Source organism: Aquarana catesbeiana, linkage group LG02, assembly GCF_042186555.1.
Source record: "Aquarana catesbeiana isolate 2022-GZ linkage group LG02, ASM4218655v1, whole genome shotgun sequence".
NCBI lineage: Eukaryota > Metazoa > Chordata > Amphibia > Anura > Ranidae > Aquarana > Aquarana catesbeiana.
The window spans coordinates 88,840,482-88,862,540 of record NC_133325.1 but is presented as its reverse complement, the minus strand read 5'-3'; the positions used below and the strand labels follow the sequence as shown (position 1 = coordinate 88,862,540).

Here is a 22,059-nt window from a genome sequence, read left to right as displayed (position 1 = left end):
AAGATCGCCGCGCTGCGGGCGCGGAAGAGCGGTCGTTCTGGGAGGCCGTCATATGATATCCACCCAGAAAGAGAGCCGCACCGCCCAACCGTCATTTGACGGTGGGCGGGCGGCAAGTGGTTAATGGCTGTGTGTTGAGTTATTTTGAGGGGACAGCACATTTACACCGTTTTACAAGCTGTACACTCACTACTTTACATAGTAGCAAAGTGTCACATGAAAAGATATAAACAAAAATTTACAAAAATGTGAGGGGTGTACTCACTTTTGTGAGATACTGTATATATATATATATATATATATATATATATATAGTCTCCATCCTCCATGTCCACGACATCCCATGGAAACTGTTCCCTTATTGACTCTGTCAGGATCTCAGAGAAGTCAGCTGTCCGATTGGACACCGCTACCTCTTGAGATTTGGAGTGGCCATTTTGTTCAGGAACCCTATACTATAGGTCTCCAATGTCATTCAGGCATGCCTGGCGCCAGTGATAGGTCAGAGATAGGTCAGAGACCCGACTGGCTAGGGAAAATGATTAGTACAGGGAGAGGTGCATGGGGAGTAGGGGTCAGGGACAATACCTGCAGAAAAGGAACACATCCCGGAAACAGGAAAAGTAACAGGGGGCTCATCCTAGCAGAATTACTGTCCTAGTGCACTGCCAACCATCACCCCTTCAGCAGAAGCCATCCTCTGGTATTACAGGCCCAAGCCTGGTAACTCTGTGTAAGCACAAACTATTCTGTTGCCTTATATCAGTGCATTCCAGAACTGTCGTTATTCATTACTGTTAACCTAGTACAATGGACAAGAAAATTTGTAACGATCAGGCACTGTGTGTGGTCTTTCCCTGACTGGGTAGCTTGGGTCTCGGGTCCATCTATACAGATACTTATGCTTCTTGAATTAAAATTAAATATATTTATTAATATAACAGAGCTGTATTCATTTGTGTCTTTTATATCTGTCTGAGTTGAGCTTTAAGAGATTAATAAAAAATGTTTATTAAAATCCATTTACATGCATTTAGGCTGTGGTTGTGATTAGAAAATGACTGCTCCTGTTAGTTACTGTGATAAAGCTGGGCAAAGCATGTTTCCAGCTACAGTTTAAGTAAGAATGGATTTTGCCTGGAACTGATGCCAGCCTACGCCATGCTGTGATGCCATTACAACGAATGTGATAAATTATTTTAAGTAAATTGCTGGCATTGTTCATGAAAAAATGGATAGCATCCACCTGTCCTCAGATAACCTCTTTACTTTTCATATATTCTGCACTAAGAGCTGTCTACTGTAGCATCACTTTGATGATCTGTTGGCTGATGTCACAACCCTTATACAATTGTGCTCATAAGTTTACATACCCTGGCAAAATTTATGATTTCTTGGCCATTTTTTAGAGACTATGAATGATAACACAAAATCTTTTCTTTCACTCATGGTTAGTGTTTGACTGAAGCCATTCATTATCAATCGATGGTGTTTACTCATTTTAAATCATAAAATCACATACCCCAGTTCTTAATACCGTGTATTGCCCCCTTTAACATCAATGAGAGCTTGAAGTCTTTTGTGGTATTTGTGGATGTGGCTCTTTATCTTCTCAAATGGTACCGATTCCTCTTGGCAAAAAGCCTCCAGTTCCTGTATATTCCTGGGCTGTCTTGCATGAACTGCACGCTTGAGATCTCCCCAGAGTGGCTCCATGATATTGAGCTCAGGAGACTGAGATGGCCACTTCAAAACCTTCCCTCTATTCTGCTGTAGCCAATGACAGGAGGACTTGGCTTTGTGTTTTGGATCATTGTCATGTTAGAATGTGCAAGTACGTCACATGTGCAGCTTCCTGGATAATGAATGCAAATGTTCCTCCAGTATTTTTTGATAACATACTGCACTCCTCTTGCCAACAATTTCGACCAAATTTCCTGTGCCTTTGTAGCTCACACATCCCCAAAACAACAGTGATCCACCTCTGTACCTTTCTTCATAGGCCTTGTTTACTCCTCTCCAAATGTAGCCTTTATGATTGTGGCCAAAAAGCTCAATTTTGGTCTCATCACTCTAAATGACTTTGTGCCAGAAGGTTTGAGGCTTGTCTCTGTGCTGTTTGGCATATTGTAAGGGGGATACTTTGTGGCATTTGCGCAGTAATGGCTTTCTTCTGGCGACTTGACCATGAAGCCCATTTTTCTTCAAGTGCCTCCTTATTGTGCATCTTGAAACAGCCACACCACATGTTTTCAGAGAGTCTTGTATTTCACCTGAAGTTATTTGTGGGTTTTTCTTTGAATCCCAAACAATTTTCCTGGCAGTTGAGGCTGAAATTTTAGTTGGTCTACCTGACCGTGGTTTGCTTTCAACAGAACCCCTCATTTTCCACTTCTTGATTAGAGTTTGAACACTGCATTAGATGAAAGATGCAAGGGTCTGGCAGGAGTCCAGAAACTCATTGACCTTTTATACACACACTAATTACAAGTAAACAGATCACAGGTTAGGATGGTTACTTTGAATAGCTATTCAAACCCCTTTGTGTCAACTTGTGTGCAGGTTATCAGGCCAAAATCCCCAGGGTATGTAAACTTTTGATCAGGGTAATTTGGGTAGTTTAAGTTGTCATTATGATTTAAAAAGAGTAAATATAGTTGATTGATAATAAATGGCTTCAGCCAAACACTAACCATGAGTGAAAGAAATGTTTTTGTGTTATCATTCATATTCTCTGAAAAATGGCCAAGGAATCATAAATTCTGCCAGGATATGTAAACTTATGAGCACAACTATAGAGAATTTTTCTTTTATCTCATTTCTATATCCTTCTAAAACCCACCTCTTACAAAGGACTATATCATATGAGGTTCTCTCATAATGTATATATAATGCATATAAAGTATGTATCATTTATGGCAATGAGTTTTGCAGACTGGGAGAGTTCTTTATCAGTATATAGGAAAGGTGTGAATATTTGCTTGCACTGGTGTACCTTTAAAACTGGATTTTTGTTAGACAATGTAAATGAACCACAGGGTATTGGATCACGCTTAAAGTGTTACGAAACCCACAACAGTAAGATCAGTCTGTATATGCAGTAAATCATGCTTGTTATACTCACTGTGGAACCTAAGGGGTTAATCCTCTGCATTGTGTAAAAAGGTTGTTTGATCCTGTCTTCTATGATCCTCCCCTTCTTTTACTGTCCCCAATCCATCTGCTGATAGAACAGAGCCCTAGGAGGCATTCTGCACATGCTCAGTTTGGTGTGTATTGCTAGAGAACTTTTTTTTGGGAGGGAGCATGTGATCAGCACAGCGCCAATCAGCACTGTCCAGACATAGGGTCAGGGGTCATAAAGCCTCATAGGACAGTCAGAGAAGAATGGAAACTCCTCCAGCAAGCTTTAACCAGATGCTGATAGAAGTTTTAAGACTGCTACATACTGCTGATGAGAAAAGGTATTTAGCAGTTTATATTTAATAAAAAAAAAATGCATTTCCATGTTCTGTGTACTGTGGGAGACCAGATATAGTGAATGCAGGGTCCTGGGATTAGTAACACTTTAATCCAGAGACAGTCAAGTAACTAACATTTTCAGAAGGAGATCAACAATGGAGCTCACACATTTCTCTTTAACCGCTTCAATAGCGAGCACTTTCACCCCCTTCCTACCCAGGCCAATTTTCAGCTTTCAGCGCTGTCACACTTTGAATGACAATTGCGCAGTCATGCAACACTGTATCCAAATGAAATTTTTATAATTTTTTTTTCACACAAATATAGCTTTCTTTTTGTGGTATTTAATCACCACTGGATTTTTTATTTTTTGCTTGACTTGGCGGGGCGTATGCCACCCAAGTCAACAAGGCTTGTTGGGTTCAAACCACCCAATGGGGGGACAGCAGGTCCTGGAACTCGGTCAGTCGGTCAACCTTAAATGGTCATTGGATGTTAACTGAAGGCTTTAGGAGTTTCAAGGAACGTAGAAACTTATTGTCACAGGAAGGGTATCATGTAATAGAGAAAGGGAATGTGTTTGATTGTCTGAACAATTGAATTGTCTGAACAATAGCAGGTACAAGTTACATAATTCTGTAACTTGATCATCTGTCTGAATCAATTTTCTCTATGATGATGTTAAACTCTCCAATGTAATGTATCGTTTTAAAGTTTTAGGCTTTCTGAGATTATGCAGTGTGATAAACTCACTTCACTGGAAGACCGCCATATCACCTTATTTAAGCGGCAATCATGATGTGAATGTAAAGCATGTCAACTTTTTTCCATTAATGTTCCCTCTAGTTTTAAGTACACTACAAAGTTCCTTCATTTGTGTCTATGGCCAGGAGTTTAGTATCAAGTAAGGAATATTTAAAAATGAACAGTTTCCTTAAGAATTCTTAATAAGAATTCTTAGATGTTTCATACCTTACATGCAACAAGGGCAATATTGAAGGCTAAATCTTAATTGCTAGGAAACATAATGAAAGTCTAAATATCTTTGTGAGCAGGGGTGGACTGATAACTCATAGGGCTCCAGGGCAATAGGAGAAGATTATGGGGCCCCCAGGCAATAGGAGATTATGGGGCTCCCAGGCAATAGACTATGGGGCCACACAGTATACACACAGACACACAATATACACACACAGTATACACACACACACACACACACACACACACACACAGAAAATGTACTGGAGAGGCAGGGCAGCTATAATCTTGGGATTTTTTAAAAAAACACAGATTTTTACATACTGTCCCTGGTTTTATTGAGGCTGGCAACCCTGATGGGGCCCCTTAGTGGCATGGGGCCCTTGGGCAGTGCCCGAGTGCCCAAATGGTCAGTCCGCCCCTGTTTGTGAGTGATAGTCATAGATTTGTTAATTATGTTCTGATCTGTTACTTAACTATTTTTTTCTTTGCCTATGAAAAATATGGTTGCTTCAGAAAGAATCCTGATGTTAAAAAGCCTTCTATAAGTGTCACACCCTGTGTAAATATATGGAAGAAACAACAACCAGTGGTAGAATCAGTGATTCTACTACTTCTGAGAGTACAGAAAACTCACTAGAGCATAATGACCCCTTTATTTCAAGAAAGTCAATGTAAGCCTAAACCGTCATAAACTCTCCAATCTTTTCCTCTAATGATTCGCTCTCCTCAGTAAGTAATGATGAACCACCATAAGCAAGTTATGATCTGACAACACATAATAATAATCCGACTTTATACCATGTCTTCTCAACACTGCCTCCTCCATATTGTTTTTTTCTTTTTTTTTTTTAGTTTTGGGAGAATTGAGACAAGTTTTAAGCCTGGCAGGGATGGTTTTAGACAAAATGGGATGAAATTGCCATGGACATTCTCCATATTTAAACATTGTACTGACAGCAAAGTTGTATTTTATCAGTAAGCTTGGTTGTGCCATATTTGACCATGGCAGTACCATACTATCAGTGTTTTAACAAACCACAGTAATACAAGAGCATAGCTACCAACACTGTCAAATTATTTATATAGATATTTACTACTGCCATGCTATGCTATGATGCTAGATTTATTTGCTGGTTTATAATGTTTCTATATAGAAGTAGAGGCTAGTAATCCCAATAGATCCAGAGCCTGCTACCTGTGCCATCTTACCTTACTAATGGGTCAAAAAGACTCAGGTAAAGAGCAAGGGCAAAATTCATAGTTGGATGTTTTTACAGAATATCAATTTGTTTGTGTGATTAGGCTGATGCCCATACCCTTTTCGTATTTAAAGCAGAACTAAACCCTAATGGGACCTTAACTAAACCCCAGCCCTGGATGACATTTCATTTTCTAAAGCATTGTGTATTTTTTTTTTTAGAGCAAAACGTATGTTTTTATCATCAGTATCTCAATGTTGCTGATCTTTTTCAGCCCTTTTTAGCTTCTTTCTACATTACATCAACCTGTTACAGGAGTGGTTCCTTTTCATTGCTCAGGATTGGCTTTATATTGAAAAGAGTGGACTATTCCTGCATGTAATATATGTTGGCGATGCCAGTTTCAGTCTCCAGTGGTAGCGTATATGACAGTCTGACAACACAGGAACTAATTGGGAGACTGTTGTCGCTCCATAACAGGAAGTTCCGGAGCAAGGACCTTTATTGTAGGATCACTAATGCATTATTTTAAAGCAGACATTCAGTGAAAATGGAAGGTCCACTTTACTCACAGCCTCCAACCCCCATTTTTAAAATTGCTTTAACAGCTTGCTGACTGGCTCACGCCTATATACGTCGGCAGAAGGGCATGTACAGACAGATTAACATACCTGTACGTTGCCCTTCAAGAAGCGGTGTGCCGGCGCGCCCTCCGTGAGCGTGATTGCGGGTCACCGTGATCGTCTCATGGAGAGGAAGAACGGGGAAATGCTGATGTAAACAAGCATTTCCCCGTTCTGCCTCGTGACAGGACACTGATCACAGCTCCCTGTAATCAGGAGTGGTGATCAGTGTCGTGTCACACATAGTCACGCCCCCCCACAGTTAGAATCACTCCCTATGACACACTTAACCCCTTCACTGCCCCCTAGTGGTTAACCCCTTCACTGCCAGTCACATTTACACAGTAATCAATGCATTTTTAACTGCACTGATCACTGTATAAATGTGAATGGTCCCAAAATCACGCCAAAAGTGTCCGATCTGTTCGCCATAATGTTGCAGTTACGATAAAAATCGCTGATCGCCGCCATTACTAGTAAAAAAAAAATTATTAATAAAAATGCCATAAAACTATCCCCTATTTTGTAGACGCTATAACTTTTACGCAAACCAACCAATCAGCTTATTGCGTTTTTTTTTACCAAAAATATGTAGAAGAATACGTATCGGCCTAAACTGATGACATAATGTGATACCGTTTAAAAAAGTGGTGATTTTATTAAAAATACGAATTCAACACTCACATTTGGTAGAAATGTATAAAGCATGTAAAAGCATGAAGGCGATGTTGATGGAAGGTCTATCCAACGCGTTTCGACTGCACAGCCTTGTTGACTTGGGTGGTATACTCCCCGCCAAGTCAATACCATCCGGTAAGCCTCCTCCCTCTTTCACTGTGGTGGTGTTTGCTTCTATTTCCTCACTTCAAGGTCCCCAGTAATGTCAGGAATTCTTCCCATGTGCATTGGATCACAAACCTAATTGGACTGTATTTCATCATTCTGCTCAATGTGGATTTTTGGGTTAGTGCAGTCACTACATTAGCACACTATATAATTTATTCACACTTATTATGATTGGAGTTTGTGCTATTATGTCACTTACATGTTTGTATCACATACAATTCTATGCTATTATGTCACTTATATGTTTATATTACATATAACTTTATCACCTTCCTTTTTTTTTTGCAACCTTAGCGCTGCACTTATTATACTTTACATACTTAGCTTCTTTGTCTACAGCCGTGCTGGCTGCTGGGTTGCGGAATCACAGCGCAGTATACACTTTTTAATATTCATTACGGGCACTGATTAGTTGGCACTGATGAGGAGGCACTAATATTTTGCACCCATGAGCACTGATAGGCGGCACTGATTGGAGCCACAGCCAATAAAATTGGTAAAAAGCGGCGTCATCAGTTATTTACCGAGATCGGGGTCACTCTGTGTCCTAGGCGCGCAAGAGCAGTGACGCTGGGGTGACGTCATGTGACATCCTCCCAGAATGAGAGGGGATCCCGCCCACCTTCATTTTATTATATGGCAGGCAGGAGGTGTTTAAACACTATCTGTGTAACGCAATAATCTTTAATGTGTACTGCTTTTAACCTCATTACTTTTTCATTTTTAACATGCAAACTCTCCTGATAAGCACTTTGTTGAATGGGTTGTGTTCAGCGGTGGTAGTGCCTGAGGAACGCATTATGTCCAAAGTGGAGACTTCTTCAGTAGGACTCTTACTGTGAGAGATGCTGCTGTGGAGATTTACTGCTGCTAAAGAGACTGAGCCCTTTAGGAATTGACCATACAGCCATCTAGTAGCCTTGTTGCTGCCTGTAGGATTGACTGGGACTATTCATACGTGAACCAATGGTACAACTGGGCCCCAACACTAGCCAGCTTTAGAGTTAGGACTAAAGACTGCCCTTTTAAAGCTTCTACACAGAGACCTTTACCTATTGCTTATGCTAAGAGGTCCCAAGAGGTCCTAAAAGGTACCTCTCAGGGGATATTGCATTGTATCCTAGCCATCCTCCTAGTGCACTCTAGATTAGTGATAGTGTTATTATTCACATTGCAGTTAATGCTTATATGCACTGTTTATTGCTGACTTTACCTTGGCATAGTGATGATACGGTCTAGCGGACTGTGTCTTAACCTTCCTTCTCTATGCTCATTTATGCTCAAACCACCATTTATTCCAAGCCGTTCCAATAATTGAGTATATTTACCACTAAGCCGTCTTATGTCTATTTCCTGGTGCTATTAGATTGTAATCTCCTTGAGGGCAGGTACTGAAGTGAATGTACAATATAAATGTAAAGCACTGCATAAATTGATGGCACTATATAAGCACCTATAATAAATAAATAAAATACATAATTCACATCTAAGTTAAAGGTATCTAAACTTATTTTCTTATCAGTGTTTGCAGTGACTTTCATCCAACCAAGTGTGTCTGAGGAGCTGAAGGTGTTCTTGGAGTCGAGGCGCAGAACAGAGAACCCAAATTACCAAGCAGCTCCTGCGGGGGTAGGGGTACATCCAACTAACACTTTATAAACAGTTACAGAAACCGTTTTTTTCTCTTTTGGGTTTTACAATAATGAATCAAAGATGACCATTGCAAGCACCCCTGTAAGTATTTAATGGTTTGTCTCAACTCTCTAACTTCCACTTTTGCTGGACAGTTAGGCCTGTTAAAGAAAGTTGAAAAATAATAGACTTACCGGCAGGATCACCAGATGAAGATTAGGGGAAAAAGCCTAACAATGGAAAACTCATAAAGCCACTACCTACATTAAAGGGGTTGTAAAGGTAAAAACTTTTGAAAATACCGCTGCCCCCAGCCCCCCCAATTTACTTATCTGACCCCTCGAAAGTCGGCCGCTCGCTCCCGACCACCATTCAGCCGATCAGCCTGGTCTCTGATTGGCTATAGTGGATGGATTGAAAGCAGCGCAGCCATTGGCTCGCGCTGCTGTCAATCACAGCCAATGACGCGGCGCGCCGGGGGCGGGGCCGAGTGATACAGCGAGCGGCTATAGCCGCCGGCTGTATCACGGGAGCGCGCCCGCAATAACTAACCACCATGCGAGAGAGCTCGCATTAAGGTGGTTAGTTATTGCGGGGAGGAGCTGAGACAGCCGCCGGGGGACCCCAGAAGAGCAGGTTCGGGGCCACTCTGTGCAGAATGAGCACAGTGAAGGTAAGTATAACATGTTTGTTATTTAAAAAAAAAAAAAAATTTACCTTTACAACCCCTTTAAGGTACAAAACCTCTCTTGATCCAGTGCTGTGCCCATCTGCAGCAGCACTGGTCTTCTTGGTCTCACGGGACAGTAGAGTCAGCACTTGGTCAGCACTTCTTGGTCTCATGGGACAGACTGAGAGCAGAGGGAGCCATTGGCTCATGCATCTGTCAATCAAATTTAATGAGGTGATAGTGGGGCTAAACCTTGCTTTATGTGTCTATAGATGCGCACAGTCTGGCTTAGGAGCGCGTCTGCACGTGTGGCAACAATAAAAAGGGGCCTGCTATGGCACGCAGCAGAGGCGAAGCAGAGAGTGATGGTGGGGCACCCCAGAAGAGGAGATAAAGGACCGCACTGTACAAGGATATTGCAGGTAGGTATAACATCTTTTTTATTTTAGGGGAAAAAAGTGAGCCTTTAAATGGTTTATTGCAGAAGCTGCATCAGTTTTGCCTTAGAAAGGTAATCATAGAAGGATGAATGTTTCAAGGCATTGCAATTCAGAATTTCACCTTAGCCATGTCACACTATTTGCATTCCATTTTGTTCTCGTTTACTTTTTACATAAACCTATTGACTTTTCCAGCAATGCGCTGTATTTACTTTCTAAGCAGTTCTCAATGACAAAGATAAACAGATGTATAAAACCAGGAAGATGGAGAAATGTATGTACAGTATGGTTTGCTGGATACATAGATTGATAAACTGTATATATATTCTGTATATACTATGTATATAATAAATAAATAATTGTGTGTGAATATATATATATATATATATATATATATACACACATGAGGCTTAAAATAGTTGCCGTAACTGGTTTTGCTTATTACTGTCACATATCTTACTTTTTTCTGTTCCATCCCCTTTTTTGCTTTTAATGCTCCAATTTCCTCTGATCTTTTATAATGGCTCTTATCTGCGAAAAATATCAAATGTGGCTCAAGTAATTTTTAAAAGGGCTGCAAAGAGCACAGGTGCGGAAGCACTGATTTGTAAATGGGCTATAATAGCAATGATCTCTAGCAGTCTCATGTAATGTGTCTCCAGTCTATAACAGTGTCCTGAAGCATTTCCCTAGTCTCCAACAACTCCTATACCTATAGTATGTTTGCAATCTCTGAGCATCCTTGGATGTCTGCAGTTCCTGACAATTTTCCGTAGCATTACATTCACTGAATATTATGTGCAGCCCTTTGAGGGCCACACTTGGGGCCCTCTATATCTAGAAAGTTGACCACCCTGATATACTGAGTCCAAAGAAAGGATGTTGACCAACCAAAAGGCAAACCCAAAACAGTTGTTACTTTTTCTGCAGCAGTGCACACAAAGGTACATAGGTAGGCCTTTGTACCTTTGTCTGCCCTGCAGCTATAACAAAAGAAAAACAAATGTGTGGGCTTGCAATTTGGTTGTGCAGCATCATTTCCTTGAATTCTTCCTTCATAATTGTGTTTAGAGCATGTTTGATGTGCTGCATCCATGAAGACCAACTTAGGACACTGTTACTTTCCCAGCATAGCTCACATACAGTGCCTACAGTATTCACAACCCTTGAAATTTTCCACATTTTGTCATGTTACAACCAAAAATGTAAATGTATTTTATTGGGATTTTATGTGATAGACCAACACAAAATGGCACATAATTGTGAAGAGAAGGGAAAATATTTTACACATAAATATATGAAAAGTGTGACGTGCATTTGTATTCAGCCCTCCTGAGTCAATACTTTGTAGAACCACTTTTCACTGCAATTACAGCTGCAAGTCTTTTTGGGGATGTCTCTACCAGCTTTGAAGAGTGAAATTGTTGCCCATTATTCTTTGCAAAATAGCTCAAGCTCTGTCAGATTGGATGGAGAGCGTCTGTGAACAGCAATTTTTCAAGTCTTGCCACATATTTTCAATTGGATTTAAGTCTGGACTTTGACTGGGCCATTCTAATGCCCCGTACACACGGTCGGATTTTCCGACAGAAAATGTGTGATAGGACCTTATTGTCGGAAATTCCGACCGTGTGTAGGCTCCATCACACATTTTCCATCGGATTTTCCGACACACAAAGTTGGAGAGCAGGATATAAAATTTTCCAACAACATAATCCGTTGTCGGAAATTCCGATCGTGTGTACACAAATCCGACGCACAAAGTGCCACGCATGCTCAGTATAAATAAAGAGATGAAAGCTATTGGCCATGCCCCGTTTATAGTCCCGACGTACGTGTTTTACGTCACCGCGTTCAGAACGATCGGATTTTCCGACAACTTTGTGTGACCGTGTGTATGCAAGACAAGTTTGAGCCAACATCCGTCGGAAAAAATCCTAGGATTTTGTTGTCGGAATGTCCGATCAATGTCCGACCGTTTGTACGGGGCATTACACATGAATATGCTTTGATCTAAACTGTTCCATTGTAGCTCTGGCTATATGTTTAAGGTTGTTTTCCTGCTGGAAGGTGAACCTACACCCCAATTTCAAGTCTTTTGCAGACTCTAACATGTTTTCTTCTAAGATTTCCCTGTATTTGGCTTCATCCATCTTTCCATCAGCTCTGACCAGCTACCCTGTCCCTGCTGAAGATCCCCACAGCATGATGCTGCCACCACCATGTTTCACGGTGGGGATGGTGTGTTCAGGGTGATGTGCATTGTTAGTTTTCCACCACACATAGTATTTGGCTTTTATGCCAAAAAGTTCAATTTTGGTCTCATCTGACCAGAGCACCTTCATCTACATAATTGCTGTTTCCCCCACATGGCTTCTCACAAACTGCAAACGGGACTTCTTATGGCTTTCTTTCAACAACGGCTTTTATCTTGCCACTCTTCCATAAAGGACAGATTAGTGGAGTGTATGACTAATAGATGTCCTGTGGACAGATTCTCCTACCTGAGCTGTGGATCTCTGCAGCTCCTTCAGAGTTACCATGGGCCCCCTGGCTGCTTCTCTGATTAATGCTCTTCTTGCCTGTCAGTTTAGGTGGACAGCCATGTCTTGGTAGGTTTGCAGTTGTGTCATACTCTTTTAATTTTTGGATGATGGATTGAACAGTGCTCCTTGAGATGTTCAAAGCTTGGGATATTTTTTTATAACCTAAGCCTGCTTTAAACTTCTCCACAACTTTATCCCTGGCCTGGTAGGTGTGTCCCTTGGCCTTCATGATGCTGTTTGTTCACTAAGGTTCTCTAAAAAAACCTCTGAAGGCTTCACAGAACAGCTGTATTTATACTGAGATTAAATTACACACAGGTGGACTCTATTTACTAATTAGGTGACTTGTGAAGGCAGTTGGTTGCACTAGATTTTAGTTAGGGTTATCAGGGTAAAGGGGGATGAATACAAATGCAGGCCACATATTTCAGATATTTATTTATAAAAAATATTTTGAAAACCATTTATCATTTTTCCTTACACTGCACAATTATGTGCCACTTTGTGTTGGTCTATTACATAAAATCCCCCCCAAAAATGTATGTTTTTGGTTGTAACATGACAGAATGTGGAAAATTTCAAGGGGTGTGAATACTTTTTCAAGGCACTGTAAGGCCTCTTTCACACTGGCACTCTCCGCCAGCGGATCCGCCTACTCAGCGGGGAATGTCTCCGCTGATCCCTGCTGAGCAAGTGGAGACAGGTCCATGTCCGCTTCGCTTATGTAGAATGGACACGAACACTTTCCTGTATGGGCAGTCAGATGTAAACAGATCGCCTGTCCACTTATACCCGACTGTCTACCGATCCGCCAGACGAATGGGGAACGGATCCCCCAACCATCTGGTTTTAGTAGATAGGATAGAATCAGATGACGACTGGTGTCAACGGACACGTCCGTTGACAACCGCACCTCCATAATGGGAAATGGATGGTCTGATTGGATTCACCTAAAAAATTGACAGGCGGACCCGAGCTAAAAGCTACAACATTATGGACCATGCTCTCTGAATATGGCTTGACCTCAGTCCTTGGTAAGATTGAACAGAAGAAGTCCCACCTCTAATAAACATGCATGTAGAGGTCCTAAGCATTCCATATCTATTATGGACGTGCAGCACTGAAGGGATATCTCTGCCGATGGCATATTTCAGGTGAGTGGGATAACGGTCAGACAGGGGCGGACTGACCATTCGGGCACTGTCCGAGGGCCCCATGCCACTAAGGGGCCCCATCAGGGTTGCAAGCCTCAATAAAACCAGGGACAATATGTAAAAATCTGTGTTTTTAAAAAAAATCCCAAGATTATAGCTGCCCCGCCTCTCCAATACCTTTTCAGTGTGTGTATGTTTATTCAGTGTGTGTATATTGTGTGTCTGTGTCTGTATACTGTATGTGTGTGTGTGTGTGTGTGTGTGTGTATACTGTGTGATCCTACAATCTATTGCCTGGGGGCCCCATAATCTCCTATTGCTCGGGGGACCCATAATCTCCTGTTGCCCGGGGGCCCCATAATCTTCTCCTATTGCCCGGGGGTCCCATAATCTTCTATTGCCCGGGGGCCCCATGAGTTGTCAGTCCGCCCCTGCGGTCAGACAAGATTTATAAACCTGATTGACTGTACTTCTAGTGCCTCCAAGTGTGGTGGCACTCTACTGTTGCCACACAGTTGAAATTGTTCAGCTGGCAGCTCCCAGGGGTGTAAATGACATGGAACTGGGCAACAAAAACAGAAGAAGAAGGTGCACCAGCCTAGTGCGATACTGTATAACTCGTTTAATAAATGTTAAAAAAAAAATCCAATGTACTCAAAAATGGAGAAAGACAAAGGCTTAACATGAACAAATGCCACCCAATGTCAGTCCATCGAGTAGGGCGCAGCTAATGCATTTCGAGGGTCATGCCCTTTTCCTCAGAGCTGCTGATACTGTGCTTTTCTCCTGGTGTTTTTTCCGCTGGTGCGCCTTCTTCTTCTATTTGTGTTTTAGGTTTGGTTACCCTGAACCCAAAGAGGGCAGCAAGGCTCATGTGCACATTTTGGCGGTTCCAATTGGCGAATACCTATAGTGGTCTATTTGGTGGTTCAAGATGCTAGAAGCGTCCGTTTTGGTTCCATGAGGTTGGACTTCCAGGAAGAGTAGCTTGCCTGTAGCGCAGACTTTGTTTACATTTCATTGGGCAACACCATTGATGGCTGACACCGTGAATCAGGTCATTGCAATGTCTGATGCCCTTCCCTATTTAGCGCAAATTTCTCAGGACCATCTTGTCCATGTGGCTCCAAGGTTGTCGGCTCAAGGACAACTAACTATGGGTGTATAAGAAGTGTGGGACAAACACACTGGCTGAAGATAATTCACTCGTTGGGGTTTGGCCAATAAAAAACTGTTGTCAGCAACCAGAAGAAGATCTGGGTTCTACAGAGTGAAATGTAGGATACAGGAGTTGATGACAAGTAAAGTCATCATGTTGGACTGTGAGTTGTTGTGATAACTTCCAGTGTGCTGGGGTATCATCTCAGTGCTCACCATAGCATACCTCCAAACTTTTTAAGATGGGAATAAGGGACACCCATCAGCAAAAGTAGGCAGGCATAGGACACACCCCTTGCCACGCCCCCTTAAAGGAGAATTGTACAAAAAACAAGATTGGTTAAACCCACAAGTGCTTTTTTTTTACCACTACTATTCCTTTATATTGGCTTTTGGAATTTACAAATGCAGCAATTTAGAAATCAGATGAAAGGTTTAGCATTGGAAAACAGTTTTTGATAGATAAAAAGTGCATTTTATATACAGCTATATAGATCAGACCAAAATGAGGGACAAATGAGGAGCAATGAGGAACAGAGGGACATTGTTCCAAATCAGGGACAGTCCCTCGAAATCAGGGACAGTTGGGAGCTATGCCATAGGGACAGGAACCAAACTGGTCTGGTTACTGAGGTTGAGATTCAGAAGAAAGGTTGATGCTTCACTTCTTCTACACAAAGCTGAGCATAAAGTGTTCACCTGTATCCGGGCTCTCCTGTGTGGTGCATATTCAGAGACACTTTAGGCCCAATACACACTGGGCATTGAATCCCGGTGCATGGGGCCTCAGAGTTTAGTTGCGGGCCGAGGGCACAGGTGTAACATCCAGCCTCACTGCAGGCAGAATGTTAAACTATATGAGAGGCTGACAGTTGCTGTGGCTGGGTGGTGCACCTACAGGCAGAACCGCTGATGTAGCAGTACAGCCAGCCCTCCTGTACCAGGCCTGGGCCCCGTCAGTTCAAAAGGGGGGTCCGAGCACCTGTCGAGCAGGAGGGCCCTTCCACCCGCTGTTCGGGCCCCTCTGTGTCCCCTCCCTCCTCTCCTCTCCTGCCAGGAACTGCTGCAGGATCATTCCAGAATGGAGAGCAAGGGGAATGGGCCTGTAAATATGTCATTTAATGACCCCTTCTTTTCTTAATTGAAACTGTGATCGATCGGTACTGATCGCTCCTGTGTCCATCCAAAATGGAAGCATAGTAGACTGTATTTACTATGCTTCGGGTTATGAATGAACAGAAAGCCACTAACCACTGAACATGTCCCATTCATTTACTGTCCAGTGTACATAGCTCCCAACTATCCCTGATTTCGAGGGACTGTCCCTGATTTGGAGCAATATCCCTCTGTCCCTCATTCCTCCTCAATTGTCCCTCATTTTGGTCTGATCTATATAGTTGTGAAAAAAAAGCCCAGTCATTTTAAGCTTTCAAAAAGTGTTTCCCAGTGCTAAACCTTTCATCTAAATTCTAAATTGCTGCATTTGTAAATGTTAAAAGCCAATATAAAGGAATAGGAGTGGCAAAAAAAAATCCTTGTGGATTTAATTAACCTTTTTTTGGGGTTAATTCTCCTTTAAGGGGGTGTGGCAGGGGGTGTGTCCTATGCCTACATACATTTGCAAGTAGGTGTCCTTCATTCCCATCTCAAAATGTTGGGAGGTATGAGTGTAGCTGAGGTTGCAGAGAAAAGGTCTAGGGAATCTCTGTCACAAAAGTGAGACATCAGAGGTTTGTTTAGACCCCTGATATTTCACCAAAGTCCCCCAACGGGGAAGTTAAAAAAAATAAATACATAAATAAATAAAAAAATACAATTCTAAAACTTTAAAAATAAATCAAGGGCTCATTCACATGTGCTTTGCACTGGAGTAGTCAGCATTTGGATCGCTCTTCAGAGAACATTTGATAGGCAGTGGGGAGGCATATTGCTTCCTCATCACCTGCTTTAACTCCACACTAATGCTCTGCAACCATGTGCAGAGCAGCGCTATTCACTTGAATGGGTTTTGTTTAACGAGGGTTTCATTTCTGTGATGGACGCAAAGCAAAGCATTGCGGCTGTGGCATTTTAACGAAAATATAATTTTCGGGGGAGGGGGCCCCCGTGATTTCTAACAGCAGCTCTGCTCTGACCATCTCTTGCAGCATGCCATTATGACTATATCCTGTTATGTGTCTGTTGTCTCTGATCATGAATATTGCCTGAATTTTAAAGTGGTTGTTAACCAGAAATACAAATAAAAAAAACAGTAAGAAAACGACATAATGTGCTAGTATGCATCACATACTGGCACATTATGAAATACTTACAGTACTTTAGAACAAAGTCCTACCAGCGGTGTGCTGTGACTGCTGACATCTTCCCTCAAGGTTTCTTCTGGGTTTGCGGGCTCTGGCGCTGTGAGTGGCCGGTGCCGTGATGATGTCATGTGCACGGGAGCTGCCCTTTAAACCGGACCTTCAGAACAAATGTGCAGATTATGTCATCGGCTGCATGCACTCTGAATATCTCCCAAACTGTGCAAGTTTAGGAGATATTCACAGCACCTACAGGTAAGCCTTATTATAGGCCTTATTATAGGCTTACCTGTTGTACAAGTGGTGTAACAGAGTTTACTACCACTTTAAAGGGGTTGTAAACCCTTGTTGCATTAAGGTGAAAAAACTTCTGACACTGACCAGCCCCCTGGTCACCCCGTTTTACTCACCTGAGCCCGTTCGTTCCCTCGGCGAAGACGCGCTGTACCTCTCTGCCCAGGGTTCTCGGCTCTTGATTGGATAGATTGATAGAAGCGCAGCCATTGGCTCCCGCTGCTGTCAATCAAATCCAATGTTGCGGGCGCCGGGGGGCGGGGCCAAGTCTGACATTCCGTGTCTATGTACGCAAATGCTGGACTCAGGAGCGTGCCCGCAAGGTAACCCCAGGGGAGAGCGCTCCTCCAGGGGGTTTACCGATGCAAGGAGGAGCCGTGAGCACCGCCGGGGGACCTCAGAAGACGAGGTTCGGGGCCACATTGTACAAAACGAACTGCACAGTGGAGGTAAGTATGATATGTTTGTTATTTTTTTTTTAAAAAACAACCCCTGTAAGTGCGGCCCTTTGGTGATGTCGGGGGGACTCACACTAGAGACTTGAGTTGACTACTACTGGTTTGGACCCCTGATATTTTACCAAATTCCCCCAACAGGGTTGGTAAAAAAAAAAGAAAAAAAAACAGTAAGAAAAAATAAAATAAAATTGTGTAAAATAATAAAAAGTTGTAAAAAAATTGAAATTGTAAATAAAAAAATACAATGTTAATAAATAATTAAAAATAAAAATGCAAAAAAATAATAAAAATAAAAAATATGTAATTAACCACTTGCTTACGGCTTTCCTGCCCAGGCCAATTTTCAGCTTTCAGCGCAGTCACACTTTGAATGACAATTGCATGGTCATGCTGCTCTGTACCCAAATTACATTTTTATAATTTGTTTCACACAAATAGAGCTTTCTTTTGGTGGTATTTAATCACTACTGGGGTGCTTATTTTTTGCAAAAAAAAAACAGTTTTCATAGTTTGTTAAAACATTTTGCAAGCGTGTCAAATTTCTCCTTCATTGATGTGCGGTGATGAGGCTGCACTAATAGGCAGCACTGATAAGGTGGCACTGGTGAGCTGGCACTCGTGGGTACTGATGAGGCTGCACTGATAGGTGGCACTGATAGGCAGCACTGAAGGGCAATGATAGGTGGCACTGGTAGCAGACACTGATAGGCAGTACTAATAGGTGGCAATAATCATGAGGCCCTAATTGGCAGCACTGATAGGTGGCACTGGTGGGCATTGATAGGTGGCGCTGGTAGGTGGCTCTGATCATGAGGCACTGATGGGCCCTGATTGGCAGCACTGATAGGTGGCACTGGTGGGCATTGATAGGTGACACTGGTAGATGGCACTGCTTAGCAGTGCTGATATGCACTGGTAGGTGGCACTGGTGGGCAGTGCTTAGCAGCAGTGGGTCTGGAAAGTGCGGGACCGATGTCGCGTTCACTCCAGACAGTAATTGCCTTTTTTTTTTCTCCTTGCGCTGTCAGTGTGAGGGAAAAAAAGGCTGATTACCGGCTCTGTTTACATCACGTGATCAGCTGTCATTGGCTGACAGCTGATCACGTGGCAAGGGGCCGGGATCAGCCCCTTACTCCGATCTGTGATCAGACGAGTCTCAATGATTCGCTGGTAAGAGAGAGTGCCGCGCACGCCCCCCCCCTGCAGGGTAGCTCGTGCACAGGAGGACGTACATGGACGCCCTCCCGGCAATCTAGGCCCGCCCTGTATCCCTCTTTCAGCTATAGCGCGGGCAGGAAGAGGTTAAGCTTATTCACATGGCATAGTTGCCAACATTGCAAAAAAAATATGTGGGACACTTTTTTGGCTGTAGGCGGAGCCGTACAATAATTAGGGGGTGGGGCATTGGTTTGTAGGCGTGGCTTAGCAAAAAATACAAGTGCGGCGCGCGAAGCGCGCTGCAGCGAAAAATGGGCGTGGCTTTGTGTGAAATTGTGGGCGTGGCTTAAATGGGCGTGGCTCAAGAGGGTGTGGTTAGAGTCTGAGATGAATGAGGGATGGAGAGGGAAAGGGGGAGAGGGGAATGACGGGACAGCAGCCCCAGACCCTACACAATAAAAATATGTGTATTCTAGAAAGTTTAACAATTAGCAGATAAAGATACTCCAAACACCTGGTGTTAACGCTTCAATCATCCCGGCACCATGGTTGTTATGGTGTCAGGATGATTGAAGCGCATTATTTCTATTATTACATTGTAATATAAAATTAAATCATTCAACTCAACATAATGCCGAATCAGTGGGATCCCTGAGCATGTCACTAGCCACATCGCCTGCCACCAGCAGAGTCTGTCCTTGCATCAGGTGCCCCCAGCAGAGTCTGTCCTCGCATCAGGTGCCTCCAGCAGAGTCAGTATAGACCCCCTCAGTGCAGTCCCCCTCAGTGCTGACCCCCTCAGTGCAGACCCCCTCCATCAGTGCAGACCCCCTCCATCAGTGGAGACCCCCTACATCAGTGCAGACCCCCTCCATCAGTGCAGATCCCCCTCTATTAGTGCAGACCCCCCTCTATTAGTGCAGACCCCCCTCAGCGCAGCCCCCCCCCATTAGTGCAGATCCCCCTCAGTGCAGCCCCCCCTCTATTAGTGCACCCCCCCTCTATTAGTGCAGACCCCCCTCAGTGCAGCCCCCCCTCTATTAGTGCAGACCCCCCCTCAATTAGTGCAGCCCCCCCTCAGTGCAGCCCCCCCTCTATTAGTGCAGACCTCCCTCAATTAGTGCAGCTCCCTCCTCAGTGCAGCCCCCCCTCTATTAGTGCAGACCCCTCTCAATTAGTGCAGCTCCCCCCTCAGTGCAGCCCCCCCTCTATTAGTGCAGACCCCCCTCAGTGCAGCCCCCCCTCAGTGCAGCCCCCCCCTCAGTGCAGACCCTCTCCTTGTCCAGGAGCGGCCGGTGTTCTGCCGAGAAAGTTCCCCTCGGCAAGTAAGGACCCCCTGTACTGCGCAGGCGCAGCGCTGGGGAACTTTTCGGCAAGACACGGCGGCGCCGTGTGTTCAGTGGAGAGGGGAGGGGCCGTGCAGCTAAAGAAGCCGATTCATTGGCTGCACGGATCGAGCCCCCTTCCTTTCTCCACTGAACACTAGGGGGAAGATCGAGCGGCGGTGCCGGCCGCCATTTTGCTGGAGCCAGCTGCTCCAAAAATTCAAAAAAAACATCATTTTCCTGATGGAAATCCAGATTCTAGACAGCCTCCAATCGGGACGAGGGTCCCAAAATCGGGATTGTCCTGGGAAAATCGGGACTGTTGGCAACTATGACATGGGTTTTCTCTGGCCCATGCAGTGTGATAAATGGTTTGTTTGTGTGGCTGGAGCCGCCTGTTACTCCATGGGGACGCAGCAGTTGTACGCACACAGCCGCAGGTCCTAATTATGACGTGTACAGGTGTGGGCGAGTGGCCTGTCAAACTAGGACCTGCGGCTGTATTCGCCCTCCATAGCGTAACATTGGCTGCCTGCACACAGCTTCAGCCACATAAAAAACAAAAAGAACCCCCCCCCGCAGATTTGCACTATACAGGCCACAGCGCCCGTGTGAATGAGCCCCAATACCTCACACAGAACTTTATTTATTACCTCAATACAGTTTATTTTTTTAGATTTAGCAGGAATAGTGTAGGTTAGGTTATGTTTGTGTCACTAACACTGATTTTTTTGTATTTTTTAACGTTTTAGAGGTGGTCCTGTCAGGTGGTTTGTAACAGGTCACTGGCATACGTTAGAACGGTGTTTTTTAGTCAGAGCAGAGCCGCGCACGCGCAGTCTCCATACACCGGGCGGGCTCACACACAGCCCCATTCACAGAGCTCACATATTATACGTATAACGTCATTCACAGCACAGCGATACCACGGGGCGTGTACACCCATAGTATCACCCCGCCCACTATCCCTCCTCTCCCTCTAATCCGCCTATCGCCAATCTCCGCCCCGCCCCGTTAGGCTGGCTGAGCCGTGCGGCTCCCTTGGTGACCGGCGTGTCCGGTGGGCGGAGTTTCAATTCAAACTTTGAGCGCCTTGTGAGGGGAGGGGAACGTTGTGAACGGAAAAGTGAACCGGGGGAGCCGGGAATACCGGACTACTGCGGATGTGATAGGCGCCGGGTGAAGGACACAGCGGGTAAGGCGGCGCCGGGCCTCAGGAGGTAGTTGGGAAGATGTATAGCCCGGGGCTGGGTGTGCCTGAGGCGGCCTGCAGGTTGGGGGACTCGGAGTGTGCGGAGCAGGGAGGTCCCGGCATGCAGCGGGCTGGGGAGGTGTGCTGGGACTTGTAGTTCTACACAGGGAGGCACACATGTGTCTTATATGAACTGTGCGACATACAGCCTGACACATAGAGGGCGCTGCCCGCAGACTGACCTCCTCCAGGGGCCCTGACTATACTCTGCAATGGCTCTACATTCATTATAGTGCAGTCTACCCCTCCTTACATGTCATGGATCCATTTCTCATCATGTTTTTTTTTTTTTTTTCTCCTTTAAAGTGGAAGTCCATGCAAAATCCCTGTATCTATAGACACCGGGGATCCATCACTAACCTCTATCCTTGTAAAGAAAAGATATAGAGTATACCTCTTTGGAAGCTGCCCTGACCCCGATCTCCAGCAGCGGAAGCTCTGCAGAGGACACGGATGACAACGGCTGTGAAATGAATGAAGTGACGTCACCCGTAGACTTACTATGGGGCTTATGTTGTCCTCCGTCTCCTCTGCACCCACCTCCAGCTGACAGCTCTGCGT

General features: G+C 44.1%; 1 protein-coding gene across 1 annotated transcript in view; it reads left to right on the top strand.

Moving 5' to 3' along the window:
* Positions 1–21,244: 21,244 nt before the first annotated feature.
* Positions 21,245–22,059, top strand: part of RACGAP1 (Rac GTPase activating protein 1) — a 39,351-nt gene continuing 38,536 nt past the window's right edge. Inside the window, exon 1 of the mRNA XM_073613152.1 lies at positions 21,245–21,441. The gene's annotated coding sequence lies outside the window, so the exon portion shown is untranslated. The remainder of the gene's footprint in view (positions 21,442–22,059) is intronic.